This window comes from Thermochaetoides thermophila, assembly GCF_000221225.1.
Source record: "Thermochaetoides thermophila DSM 1495 unplaced genomic scaffold scf7180000011821, whole genome shotgun sequence".
In the NCBI taxonomy this organism is placed as follows: Eukaryota; Fungi; Ascomycota; class Sordariomycetes; order Sordariales; family Chaetomiaceae; genus Thermochaetoides; species Thermochaetoides thermophila.
Genome location: NW_006383037.1, coordinates 10,255 through 25,910, shown reverse-complemented (window position 1 = coordinate 25,910; position 15,656 = coordinate 10,255).

The following is a 15,656-nucleotide window of genomic DNA, read 5'->3' as shown; positions in this document are numbered from 1 at the left end:
CACCTGCCTCTGTCAATCGGCGAGGATCGGGTTGTTAGCTGCGACAGCTGCGACTATGTGGTCAATGAGGAGATAGCAGACACCGTTCTACCCAAGAACTCTCCCAGCGAATCTTCCCCTCAGGTATGGCGAGGCATCACAAAGGACCGTTCTACGCTAGTCAATGTATGGTATCCCAAGCGGATGCAGGAACGGGACGGCGGTGCAACACGGGAATATACTGGGAATGATATCAACCTGTCTGCAATCAAGTCGATCATTCCAGATCTTGACACCTCGATTGATGATGCTGCTCCGTTCTGGTTGACAGCCACTGCTCCTGGAACGGGCACAGCGGCTAAGTTGGTTAACATTTTTGACTCGAGACTGCCACAATCTCTAGTACACAACCTGGACAGCCTTGACTCGGCGGGTGCAATTTGGCCAGAAGGACTATCTCGGCCACCGACACTGTCCATGTCCTGTTACCATCGCCATCCGTCTTCAACGAAACCTCTCAATGTGCTACGGGTACATTCGGGAGATAAATGTCCCCAGTGTCCAACGGGACTGCTTAAGGTACAAAGGGCTATGGAGCTTGGACACACTTTTTTCCTTGGCACAAGATACTCGCTGCCTCTGGGAGCTATGGTTACAATCCCTCCAGCTGAACAGCCATCGCCCTTGCAGATGGGTTGTCACGGGATCGGCATTTCCCGTGTTGTTGGTGCTGTTGCCGAACATTTAGCAGATGAAATCGGCCTTAACTGGCCCGTTGCCATTGCACCGTTCTCTTGTGTTATCATTCCGGGGAGGGATGCAAACGACCAGGATACAGCGGAAGTTCTTGAGCGCATCATCCATGCTTCGTGTCCGGAAACTCTGTCACTAGACATCGCTATTGATGACAGGCCACGGCCTCTACCATGGAAGCTTACAGATGCTGATCTAATTGGGTTCCCAATAATAATTATCATAGGGAGAGACTGGAAAGAAACAAAACATGTTGAAGTTCAGTGCAGACAGCTAAGTACAAAACGCATCGTTGCACTGGCTGATCTCTCAAACATTATTAGCAATCTGTATAATAACTTGTAGATTATCCACAAATAGATTATCTTTGCTTTCTTACCTTCAAAGAAGCATTGATCCTTACCCTATGCTATCCTTAAACATATTATAGGTGTGATGATCCAGCTAGCTTTCCTGGTTGGTTCGGTGCGACGACTCCACAACCTCCTAAGATGGGTTTGAAGGTAGTAGCCAGGTTGTATAACCTGAGGGACTGGGGTCACTATTTTTTGGTTGACAACTTTCCTATTGCTGACTAACTCCTAACAAGTGGCTAGCTAAATCCTATACACATGAGGATCTCCAGTATCACTTTTGCTATCACGAATGTCTGCGGTGATACTGGAGTATAATACCGTGATAATTTGGTCTTGGCGATAATGTCTTGATTGGTCTGTTCTTTTGGCATCTCCCATCCTGTTGTTCTTGGCAGGGCCTCCCTCGTTCCGGTTAACCGTGACATTCGGGGTTGCTTCAAGGCTTCTGGAACTGAGAGATAGGAGCTCTCACACAGATTTGGAACCGCTGCGGTCAGCAGTTGGTTTGGGTGATTGTCTGTATTGCTGACTGGAGACTTTCGACCAGATGGCCCTACCTGGAATCTATTTACATATCATGCACTCTTATGGTTTCCCTTACTCCCCCTCCTTACTGGGTAACTTCTCTCCTTATGCTTTGTAAAGAATACGCCTTTTTCTTTTCTTCTAAACCACGCGCAGGTTTCTGCCATTAGGCTTTCCTTTGAACAGGACTTTATAAGTTGTTAGTAGCTATTGATAGTATAACTATGCCCGCTGGCGTCGTGGGCACGGCCCAGTACCCCAGTAGGGCAGAACGTGGCCGAAAAATAGAATCATCATCATCGTAATCATCAATACTCGAAGAAATTTCAAAGGATAAGGTTATGTTATAGCAATTTAAGGGTTTATGCTATCAAAGAAAATACAAGGGAGGACCCCGATAATCGTAGCCAACAGCGGTCAGAGCATAGTTGAACGTTAGATTATTCCTATTTTATCAGCGTTTTTTTCTAAATGTACGATTTGTATGTAAAAAGATCATTTCATAATACTAATCCTCATGAATTTAATTTGAGTCATTCAATCTTTACATCTAAAAGACGTATTGGTGCTTTTGCAGTGAAGGGGAAGGATTTCTGGTAAGTTGTAATCCAGAAGTTTTATCATCCCTAAATATACTTTTACTATACGGTACGCTTTAGCGATCGTATTAAGCTTAAAGTCTCAATATATAGCCTTCCAAGCGCGAAATACTTCCAATATTATAAGGCAAGGGGAACTAAGATAACAAAGCGACGATCCTAAAACCACCCGAAATGAATTCGAAAGTAGTGGCCACGTTGTAGGACCTGAGGTCCTTACACGGTAGTGGACGTAAGTTACTACGGAGCGGTTGGTTGATAACTCTTTTGTGCTGACTTGAGAAGTCCTTGTCATGGCTCTGGGGAATGTGTCAAAATATTTGCTTATTTATATTCAAAGTCGTTGATATGTCTACTATGGTGTTGAATTTCTTGCCCAGCATTCGCGACCGTGGGCAACGATGGTTATAATCCTTTCATCCTTAGGATCGGTCACTGCCACGGTCTTGGTTCTACCTTGTCCCCTAATCATCTCCTTATTCTGGTTCCATGCGAGCAAGCGATAGCGGCAGACTCGTCCCTATTCACATCAAGTCGACCCTAGGAATCGCGGTACAGAGGATGAACCAGACCCTTCGCGCTCTCTTTCCGGTGTGGCGCACTATTCAGACTCAGATGCTGTACTGGTTAGTGGGCTCTCCGCCAGAGCACATCTGCAGTCTCAAGCGCTACAGGTGGCGATCTCGGGCTGAACGTCTCCCCGCTGGCCATCCGATCTCTATTAGACTTGCCACAAGGCCATAGAAAGGATGGTCTCGGTTACATCAACTTGCTCAAGGCGCTAACCCCAGATCGGGACATTGGGAACCAAAACTGCCTGGCATACGAACTTGGCTCGGCCTCCAACCAGCCTCGTAACCCAAACCTCCTCGAGCGTCCTCATTTGACATGCAACGCTGGTGGGCGGCGAACAAACCAGCTTCCTGTCTTTGGGATGGCTGGTCATCCAAGAGGTTCCCAGAACTTCCTAGACAAGTTCTAGGCCGCTGGATTCAGGAGGTTTCTGGCCATGGAGATTTCGCCGAACATCACTAACGTTTCGGCCATCCTCCGGAGGCCATTAAGACGTGCATGTACGGCTAGATGGTCCGCCGCGGACATCTTGGTGTGTGTCCCATCGCTACCTGGGGCAACCCGGACGCAACTCGGCTCGATGCTCGAGCTTTTCACAAAACCTTTAATTTATACCTGAGCCGTGTCAACGAGCTTCGCTAATATGGTGAGATCCTTGACCCATCGGCACTAGAGCCACTCCCTATTCCTCTAAATCTTCTTCCTCGTCTTCCCTCGCCTACAATCAGAGCAGACGAAGAGGAGGCGACAGAACCACTCGAGATTGTTGTTCCACAAGCTCTCCCCAATGGTTGATTCTCCTTTTCTTTTGTTGATTGCAAAGAATGTCTCTCCTCTCTTCTAGTAATCTACGCGCAGGTTTCTGCCAGGAGGCTTTCCCTCGCGCACAAGGGTTCAGTTGTAAGTAGTTATCATTAGTATAGCTATGCCCGCCGTCGGCGTGGGCACGGCCCAGTACCCCGTCTGGATAGAACGCGGCCGAAAATATAGAATTATCATCATCTCTAGCTACACCTCATTATCTTGCGCAAGGGAAAGCCAACTGGCAGAAAACTGCGCGTAGTTCAAGAAACTAGGAGAGTATTCTACGTAGTCGGTAAACGAAAAGACGATTTAACAGTCAGAAAGATCTTGTGGTATATCAATCTCGTGTAATTTTAGCTAGTCATCTTTGTCTGCTCTTGCTGTAGGTGCAGGAGGGTGGGGAGTGGCGCAAGTCCTATAGGAAGCGGTTCTAGTGTCAGCGGATCTAGGAACTCTCCACATTGGCAGAGCTCGTTGACACGTCTCGAATATAGAGTAAAGGTTTGGCAAAGACAAGGGCATCTAACCGGGCTGCATCTGGATTGTCCCAGGTGGCAGTAGGACACTCTCCGAGATGACCGCCGCGGACCATCTGGCCACTAATAATTATATTAGCTACTGTCTATCCTAGGATAAATTTCAGTGATAGAACTATATTTAGGTACTACTAGAATCTTGATATTAGTATTTGATCTCTCTGAGGCGAAAACCATTAAAGAAAATCGTGCTATTTCCGTATGTACTCCACGAAAAGCCATGAAACATAGTATCGGCAAATAACTAAAATCCACGTTTTATAGTTTGTAAAGAGATTATCAAGAGTATACTTTAGTCGAAACGTTACTTGGTATCAATATTGGAGATAGCTGATATTAAAACTTTAGTATGATGATATCAAAGCCAGGGCTATGGTGATACTAGGTAGGCCTCTTCTCATCGAGACCGATATTATTAGGTGTGTGGCTAATAATACTTTCAAAATCCATCTTAACTAACCTCAACCATATTGGTTATAATAGTTGCCAATATAATGATATTAACGTAATGATAAGCCTAGCATGCCTGACATTGACAAAAGCCCTTAGGCTTGAATCAGTATGTGAATGACTCTTTAACATTGTAAGGAATCCAGCTTCATATATGCATACATAAGTGTCTTTGGCATCGCTTGAATGATGGAACCAAGGGCTAAGAGCTGCCAGTAGACGGCGTAGCCGGGAAGGTCCTGGTGGGGTTAAGAGGCGGACCAATCAGGTGGAGAAGCGCAATTATTGCAGTTCTCTCCCGGCGATGCACTGCGATGCACTGCGATAACTTCCTGAAACATATCACCAACATCAAACAGGTAAGTGGAACAGGAAGACTGACGGTTGTTGATATAAAGATGCATATAGAAATGTTCATCCCAAGCCATGATGAGAACTCCTTAGTCTGCAATGGAAAACGTTGACACAAGTGATGACTGCAGTTAACCAATGCTCCATTCTGTTGAGGACGCCAGTTCCTTAAGGTCTATGAACCGGCCATCACCTTCAAACTGATCACAAGAGGGTATGGAATCGTCACAATGCGCCTCTTTTCTTTGATACTATAGCCATATCCAACTTTGTCAAACTTGATACAAGGCTCGCTGACAGGAATACTCGTAACTTTGTCTCACACTTCGCCATAGGTCAATATCCCCATGTTGAAACAAGGTGCAAAGTTACCAAATCACTTAAGATGTAGCAGAGCTTGGGTGCTTAAATCAATAACAATGATCACCCAACCGCTTGGCGCATGCCCATGTCCGCTACATCCTCTGCGCAGAGATATATATCTTGAGCATGTAAAAACAGGTCAATGACTCTAATGTTACTACACACAAGAGCTCTATCTGAAAGAGTTCGTTCCCCGCAACCAACTGATCAGAGGAATAGGGTTGTGACCCATCAAACCCAGATACTCGCCTCGAGAACCCCGCGCATTGGGGAGAAGTTACCCATTGGGGAAAGCCTGTGTGGGAAACAATCTCAGATGGGCCTAAACCCTCATCTTCGTCTGCTCTGGAGGCCAGTGAGGAAAAAACAAGGAGGAACTGCATAGATGGGAATTGGTTCTATTGTCGGCGGGTCGAGATCTTACCATATTGACAAAACTCATTGATCCGTCTTAGGTCTAACTAAATTAAAGGTTTTGTATAAAGCGCACCCATCGAGCCGGGCTGCATCTGGATTGCCCCAGGTAGCAATAGGACACACACCGGAGTGTCCGCAGCGGACTACATGGCCACAAGGGTATGTGTGAGATGTATATAGATCCCAGGTAGGGCCATCGGGATAAAGAAGCTCTAGTAATATACGCAATGTCTGTTTGACTGGTAATCATGGAACCAATCTGACTGTGTGAGAGTTCCTGTCTCTCAGGTTCAGTGACCTGGCACATATCGAACACATCTCGTGAGGGGCTGTCTGGATCGTCACTTCTAAGCTTGTTTTGGAGGGGTTAATTTGTCGATTCTATTTTTTGGCCACGTTCTACCCTGCTGGGGTACTGGGCTGTGCCCACGACGCCGGCGGGCATAGTTATGCTATCTATAGCTACTTACAACTTATAAAGTCCTGCGCAAGGGAAAGCCTAATGGCAGAAACCTACGCGTGGTTTAAAGAAAAGAAAAAGGCATATTTTTTTACAAAAGTAAAAAGAGAGAAAGAGAAGCTACGCATTGGGGAAAGCCTGTGGGAGAACAATCTCGAGTGGGTCTACCTCCTCATCTACGTCTTCTCTGGCGGCAGGTGAGGAAAAGCGAGGCGGAACTGGTGGATGGGAATTGGTTCAAGTGTCAGCGGGTCGAGTATCTCCCTAACACTTGAGGTGGTATAACTAAGCCCAACTGCGTCTGGGCACGGCGCGGTACCCAGTAGGGTAGAACGTGGCCGAAAAATTGAGTCAATCAAACAATCGATATACATTGAAGGTCTGAGAACAAAACGAAAGACGACATAATCCTTGATTTCTCCTCCGCTAGAAGATTTAAAGACACAGTTGAAATGACACCCTTACGTTTGTTAGCCGCTAGTATAGAGAGCTATAAATAGTGCATACCACTACTATATTGACTACTACTGGACGTAGCACTTCGTGACAATGAGTAAAACCAATGGCAGTATTTCAAAATCTAATGTCATCGTTTCTACGCCAAATAGGACAAGAATGTATCTACCTTAATCTGAGTGATGATATTGATGATGATTCTATATTTCGGCCACGTGCTGCCCTGCTGCGGTACTGGGCCGTGCCCACAACGCCGGCGGGCATAGTTATACTATCTATAGCGACTTACAAATTATAAAGTCTTGCGCAAGGGAAAGCCTAATAGCAAAAACCTGTGCGTGGTTTAAAGGAAAAACACATTCTTTACAAACCAGTGAGAGAAAAGGAGAGTTACCCATTGGGGAGAGCCTGTGGAAAAACAAACTCAAGTAGATCTACCTCCTCATCTTCGTCTGCTCTGGCAACAAGGCGAGGAAGAACAAGGAGAACTAGATAGATGGGAATTGATTCTAGTGTCAGCGGGTTGAGGATCTCACCATACTGGCGAAACTCAATCCGAGTGAACTAGTATATCTAAGGCCCTCTGATTACTTATTTAGCAAGTGCAAGTTACTAGCAGCTAGACTGTACTTATGGAGTCTATTCCTTCATTATAATGACAAGCAGTGCTTTTTAAGTTGAACCTTCCATCAATCCCTAATACTTAGGAGCTATAGACATAACCGTATACTCACAACGTACATGAAAAATTCATTCTAGCAGCGTACTACTTTTTCGCTTAACCCTTAGCCCTTCACAGATCTATCAAACAGATATAAGTCCCGCTAGCGGTCCTGCATTGGTAAGTAGCCACCCTGCTGTATTCTGCATTTAAATCCAGAACCAAACGATCATGGGCATCGCTATTGCCATACCTATACCCATACTTGGTTATTTAGGACGATCCAACTAGCCTCCCTGAAATGGGTTTGAGCTTGGTTCAAGGCTGATGGATCTGACTGACAGGAGTTTCCAAAAAGATGCAAAATTAGTGCGGACACCAGTTGGTTTACACAATTATGTGTATTGTGCTGACTGGAGAATTCTTTTTTCAACCCCCCTTCTTGCTGCGAGCAATCTATCTACCTTATATACAGAATCCTTTGTCTCTTCCACCAACGACTTTTAGTCTCTCGTTGGAGATTCTTACCTCTGACAGTTTGTCACTACTAATGCTTAAAGTTCAGATGATATTTTGTTGTTGATTCTTAGCTCCGGCAACCCATCATCAGAACCTATTATTTCATTTCCACTTGATGCATTCTGTTGGTTGTGACATTTTTGCCATCATCACTACACGTGATAAGCTCATTTGACTAAGTCCAATGAATAACAGTTGCTCCGCATTCGAACCTCCCGGCCGACCATCGATGGGAGATCGCGAGTATATAGTACCGTCCCTTCAACTCATGGAGCTCCCTCCAAAACATCATCCATCCAGTTCCGCCTCGCTTTTCCTCACATGCCGCCAGAGAAGACGTAGATGAGGAGGTAGACCTACTTGAGATTGTTCTCCCACAGGCTTTCCCCAATGCGTAGCTTCTACTTCTCTCTTTATACTTTGTGAAGGATATGCCTTTTTCTTTCCTTTAAACCACGCGTAGGTTTCTGCCATTAGACTTTCCCTTGCGCAGGACTTTATAAGTTGTAAGTAGCTATAGATAGCATAACTATGCCGGCCGGCGTTGTGGGCACGGCCCAGTACCCCAGTAGGGTAGCACGTGGCCGAAAAAATAGAATTATCATTACCATCACCTCAAGTGTATAGCTTAGGTGTGAAGGTAGTTACCGGGTTGCAGAACCTCAGGGGCTGAAATTCTTACCCATTATTGTATCTAGTTTGCTGCTGCCACCCGTCGCTGGTGGACTATTGTTTCTTTCGCTAACCGAAGAGACGCCATCAGGGTTCCCGGGATGGGCTGTTTCTATATACATATTTATACTCAAAGCTTTGCGTACGCCTACCATAGTGCTGAAGTCTTGCCCACCAACTTCGTGACCATTGCCACTTGGCGACAATGATATAGTTCTTCTGCTTAGTCACCGCGTTGAATCACACGATGATTTGAACACTGGCCATTTCCTTGTTGCCCAGTGTGGCTCTCCATTCGCTCCCCATCACAATACATATACATACATAAAATACTGAGAGACAGCTGCCAATCCTGATTTCTGACCGTAACAGAAACTTGCGTGCAAAATTGAGCTACCCCAACTAAGAATAAGAATATACGTTTCAGTCGACTAGCTATACTCTAATGTGACTAAAAAAGTAGTTCTGTAACATTTAATTATAAAAGATACGAAAAAATAGCCCTCGAGGCAGCACCTATGCTTAGGTAATAATTTAAGCAATAATAATTGTGCCTCAACTGACAGGTAAAGTGTACGTGAAAATAATGCTATATTCCGATAATGCTACAGGCAAGATAAACACTTTAGCTAAAACCCTACTTCAAAGCAAAGCAAAGCAGTTCAAAGTTGTTTTAGCTCTCCATATATGTAAGCACCAGCAAGAGACTCCATGGTATTCTTCCCTAATACATTCTATCAACTTACTATGATACCTGGTAGAAGTCAATCCAACAGTCCGAGCTTCACATTGGAGACATTTGGTACTGTTACAACCCAGATGCGGACTAGCAGCCGCTCCGCAACAGTAGAAGAAGAACGAATAGGGGAGTACTCAGTCGGACAGGCAGACGGACCAATCATCGGCAGGGGTTATTATCGACGCCAAGAACCACCGATAATCGATCTCGGCCCTCGACGATAATCGTGGGATGGTCGATGATAATCTGAATAGCAGGGAATGCATATCAACGATCCTCGAGCACAAATATGATAACATAATCTCCCATCTTCAGAACCCCGATGAGAACTTCCTCAGTCAGCAATAGAAACAGTTGTTAACCCACAACTGGTGAACGCAATAAGCCACATACAATATAGTGTAAGGATCCTAATCCTTCTGGTTCTACAACCCGGTTACTACCTTTGAACCAATCTCAGGAAGTTGTGAAATTGTCACAGGTACTATGCAGTTAGTCATATTTGGAATTAACAGTGAACACTTCAGTGTGATGTTACTTAACCATAAGAGCGCTTGATATACTTTTCCTCATATATTACCTATCCTTGCAGTAATGTTATTTGAGAAGTCTGATAATTTCACAACCTCCTGAGAAGGGTTCGAAGGTAGTTGCAAGGTTGCAAAATCCGAAGGACCAAAGTTCTTACACAGTAGGGATGATGATGATGACGATGATGATGATTCTATTTTTCGGCCACGTTCTACCCTACTGGGGTACTGAGCCGTGCCCACAACGTCGGCGGGCATGGTTATACTATCTATAGCTACTTACAACCTATAAAGTCCTGCGCCAGGGAAAGCCTAATGGCAGAAACCTGCGCGTGGTTTAAAGGAAAGAAAAAGGCACATTCTTTACAAAGTATGAAGAGAGAAGGAGAAGCCACCCATTGGGGAACGCCTGTGAAAAAACAATCTCAGGTAGGTCTACCTCCTCATCTACGTCTTCTCTGGCGGCAGGTGAGGAAAAACGAGGAGAAACTGGTTGGATGGGAATGGGTTCGAGGGTCAGTGGGTCGAGGATCCCTCGATATTGACGGAACTCGTTTAGCCGTCTTAGGTATAAATTAAAGGTTTTGTAAAAAGCGCGCGCATCGAGCCGGGCTGCTCCTAGCAATAGGACACATACCGAGGTGTCCGCGGAGGACTACCTGACCGCACACACAAGTCTTGATGGCCTCCGGGGGGTGGCCAAAACGTTGATGGTACTCGGCAAAGTCTCCATGGTCAGTAACCTCCTGTATCCAACGGCCCAGGACGTGTCTAGGGAGTTCCAAAAAGGCCTTGGATGACCAGCCATCCCATAGGCAGGATGCTAATTTGTTCTCTGCCCACCATCGTCGCATATCGAATGGTGGCGCTCGAGGAGGTTTAGGTTGCGAGATTGGTTGGAGACCAAGCCAAGCTCGTAGGCCGGGCCGTTTTGGCTCCCAGGGTACCGAACTAGGGCTGACGCCGTGTGCCAGCTGATGTAAACGAGACCATCCATTCCATGGCCTTGCGGCGAGTCCAATGGAGATCGGATCGCCGGCGGGGAGACGTTCAGCCCGAGATCGCCACCTGTAGCGCTCCAGACTCCAAATGTGTTCCGGCGGAGTTCCAACCAGCCAGTAGAGCCTGTGGGTCTGGATAGTACGCCACACCGGGAAGAGAGCGCGTAAGGTCCTGTTAATCACCTGCCCCGCGATCCCGAAAGCTGACAGTGTGTCTGTAGGTACGAGTCTGCCGTTGGAACCCGCTCGCATAGGGCCTGGGTCCAGTTACACTAATCCATATGCAAGCGAAGGTACCACTGCCCCGCGGAAGATTCGTGGGCCGCTGCTGGGGGGAGGCCGCGGCGAGTGTTGCAGATCCTGGTGAGAAGGCCAGCTACCGCGATCGTGGCTGTTGCTCTTGCCGAGACCTGTGCTTTGAGGCTGAGGCGTGAGTCGAGAGTAACTACCAGCCATTTGATGGAGTGAGATGGCACGACGTCCTGCCCTCCGCCAGTTACATGGATTCTGGATGTGTCCATTCTTGTTTTCGTCACACCTTTGCCCCGCAGGGGAATGTACAAGGCGTCGGTCTTCCTGGGGTCAATCCTAAGACCGAGGCCCTGCGCTTTCTCGCACAGCTCAGCAACACGGAGGGAGGAGCGGTACACTAATTGAAAAGGGTCACGGCTCCATGTGTGCTAAGCATCGTCGTCCATGTAAGCAAAGGCGGCACCTTGGCTGGGTCGAACGAGGGGGAGAACTCATCATGGATTATGGGGATGGACGATTCTATATACATATTTATATTTGAAAGTTGTTGATATACCTGCCATGCTATTCAGATTATCGTCAATTAAGTTTATGATTATCGTCGAGGGTAGAGATCGATTATCGGTAGTTCTTGGCGTCGATAATCTTTCCTTGCCTGCTGGTCCCGTCTACAGATTCCGCTCAATACTTCCTTATTGGTCATTCTTCCGCTGTTGCGGAGCGGATACTGGTCCGCACCTCGTCCGTAACAAGAAGTCTAATGCTTAAATACAAAGGCCGCGGTCTTTTACACTCTGTGTCAATGAATCCTGCTCTTATGATGGCTCTAAGCGTTTATGATTTCTATCTAAACATTCAAACAGGCTCGATATAGCGGCCAACGGTATGAGGGAGGCATTGTCAAAAATTGGACGGAAGATGTCTAAGGACAGACCAATCATGACAATTCTCACCAAGACCAAATTATTACGGTGTGATAATCTAGTACCACCGGTAATGCTCTTGATAGCAGGAGCGATAGTGGAGGAGTCATTCATGTATATAAGGCCTAGCTAGCCGCTCGTTAGGAGGAATTCCTCAGTCAGCAATGAAATCAACTGTGGTACGGCTGGTAATGGGCTCGAATTTTCCCCGCAGATGGCATAGAAAGCGATTAATGAAAAGATTTTAGGTGGGGCCAAGAGGCGGGCAATTTAGATGGGCAAAGTGTAACTATCACAGTACTTACACGGCCATGACTGCGATAACGCAAGAGTCTCCCCAATTCCAAAACAGGTAGTGGCAGAAGGATAGGTACACTAATGGCTTCGAATATAGATATGTATATAGAATTACCCATTCTGAAGAGCCATGACGAGGACTCTCCAGCAACATTGAGAACAGTTATTAACCAACGACTGGTGACCGCAGTGGATCCCATACTCTACTGTGTGAGGATCTCAGTCCCACAGGCTCTACCACCTGGTCGCTACCTTCCAAGCCATCCCAAGAGGCTGTGGAATCGTCACAAGTTGTCAACCAACAACTGCTGACCGCAGTAGTGAACCGCATGCTTTACTGTGCGAGAACTCCAGTCCCTAGGTTCTACAACCTGGTTAGTACCTTCGAACCCATCTCAGGAGGTTGGGGAATTGTCAGACTTGACAGCAGTCTTGCTATACCAAACTAAGTTTTAGATCAACCTTTAGATACACGCTCCTTTTGGAAACATAAGCGGTCATAATTCTCCAAAGTATACCAAATTTTACCACAACTAAGTCTACACATCATATTATCAATGAAAACAATCAGTCATTTTTCTGTAGAGACACTCTGCTTATAATTGCCTGACAGGAGGTCTGTTAGTGGTCACTTTGGCAGTTTATGGCACTACACTGTCATCGAATAGGATGTGGAAACTACCCATAGAGTAATTTTAAGACGAAAGGCTGAGTCTTTAGAATCATGTATACGTAAGAAGTAATGTAAGGTAACGTTGTATAGTTCCTAGTGACACTTTTGTTACTCCAATCTTAGGGCGCTAAACTTATGAACAACAACCTACCCGTGGGAAGGTGTGTATAATTTGTGTCTAGGGTATTGCATACAATAGCAACCCGCTGGAATGGTATCTCTGAGTATAATTCTAGGGCATCTTAGTAAAACAGCCACTCTTGGGATGATACTATTCACTCTCTTTTATAGGTCTACGGCTTGTAGATATGTTGTTGGGCTTTGGAAAAGGGGTCCTTAATACAAGACTAGCATGTCTTAATGCATTCTTGTCTTGGAAGCGATTTTAGCGCAATACCTGTCCTCAGAAAACTCTTAACTGACATACCAAGGAGACTACTGGGTACTAAGATATTTTCACATGGAATAAGGGTATTACTTGAGATAATTCAGTAGGCGAACAATTTCGGGTATTGTTTATATCAATAATGAAATGATACCAAGTTATTAAAACATATAATAAAAACGGTAACACAAGATCCGTTTGCCTACAAACTTGTCAAAGACTAAACACCCCATAGGACAGCACTATCTCTCTGAGTGAAATATTTCGAATGACCTGTAAAGAGACAGAAGACAATATAATTAAGCCTCCAGGGGTGCTACCTACCTTAAGCTAAGCTATGTTACCACAGTACCTATACTCTATTAGTTCTTCGTTAGACTTTACTGATTTATTAGCCTATATATAGCGGTGTATGCTACTAAATTATTTGCCAACTACTATAACCTATTTGAGGTGATGTATGTGTATATTTCGACCACTACCTACTCAGGTCGTGCTCACTGCGACGGCGGGCAAGAGGTTGTTAAGTACATTGCGCGGGGAAAAGCCTTTCTTTTTGAGGGAAAAACCCGCGCGTAGCTTGTGTCCGCTGGTCCAGCTGGTCCAAGAGGGGGAGATGGGAGGTTGAGCTGGTCGAAGCCCGGTTGAATAGCTTGTATCCGCCGGCCAAAGCGGGGAAGTCGGGGCGATACAGATGCAGCCAGGCTCGAGGCGCGCGTTTTTTTTACAAAATTTCGAGTTATAATTAATACTAGTCAACGAGTTCCGTCAATATGGGGAGATACTCGACCCGCTGACACTAGAACCAATTCCCATCCATCCAGTTCCGCCTCTCTTTTCTTCACCTGCCGCCAGAGAAGACGTCGATGAGGAGGTAGACCTACTTGAGATTGTTTTCCCACAGGCTTTCCCCAATGGGTAACTTCACCTTCTCTCTTTATGCTTGGTAAAGAATAGGCCTTTTCTTTTCTTTAAAACCGCGCAGGTTTGCCATTAGGCTTTCCTTTGTGCAGGACTTTATAAGTCGTAAGTAGCTACAGATAGTATAACTATGCCGGCCGGCGTCGTGGGCATGGCCCAGTACCCCAGTAGGGTAGAACGTGGCCGAAAAATAGAATCATCATCGTCATCATCAAGCGGGGAAGTTGGGTCGAACGTGGTCAAAGACCAGGTGAATGCGAGGTGGAGGGAGCTGGATTCGAACCGACATGCCGACCCACAGCAGACTTATCCAGACATAATGCATTTCGACTGCGCCATCCCCCATCTAATTAAATATATCTATTGAGCCATCACTATCTCCTACGGGTATTGCTATTGCTATGCTAGTTTTATACCCATACAATTTAGAGAACCATATCTGCTATGCTAAATATCTACTCGTATCATCTTACACAAGTATTATCTCTATTTAACATCACTAGTTGGTATTGCGAGTTGGTATTTCTTTGTTGTCAATCATATCAGACTATTTACCGAGTTCTTTGAAGCAGAGTATGTTTTATGACATTGTCTTCTAAGCGCACACTGCAAGATCCTTAGACCGAACGAATAAGCTGATTTGTTTAATATATAAGGTTAATAGTGTAAATAACTTTTCGTTCCCTAGTCAGCTAGTCCATACCAAAGGAAAGGAAATTACTTCGTCGTGGAAGCTATTGAATATTATTAATCAAGTCGATTGGCTCTATTGATGTTACATTACATATGTTAAACGGCAGTTGATTGAATACACCACTCAGGTTGAAACATCATGATGATAGGATAAGGGCTATCATTACGCCTTGAATCTCTCCACTATATATACAAGAAACCTTTTTAGTATCCATTAATACTTGAACACTCTAAGACCCGAAATAAACAGATCGTTTATTTTTCACCTACACTTACGGATGATGCTTTATGTTATGACACTTAATTGTTATACAGGCAGCTTGAACTAGTATACGTTCAAGTAGTATCCGTAATAATATATCTCTTTGCCTGCTTGAATACAGAGCTATGCAATTTATATTGTTTCATTGCTTAAATATAATTTCTAGTATACTATTCAGTATATGTAAGGTCCCCATTCTACAATTGGAATACAATGTTTATACACTTATATATAATTACTTGTATAAGATCGGAGGGTCGAAGGGGTAGGCGATTACCTAAACGATGTAGGATACATCATGACCTTGTAGGAAACAGTTTTATGTGCACTTTAATAATCACATGATAAAGTAAGGCAATAAACGGGCCAAAGCTGATATGTGAAGACTAAAGATATATAGACCAACTTTAGAAGGCCAAAACTAGTCATTGTCTGTAAAACCTAGCTCTACTGGATTCTTATGTAAATGAACGGAAAAAAAGCGATATATTGTTGTCAAAATAGTT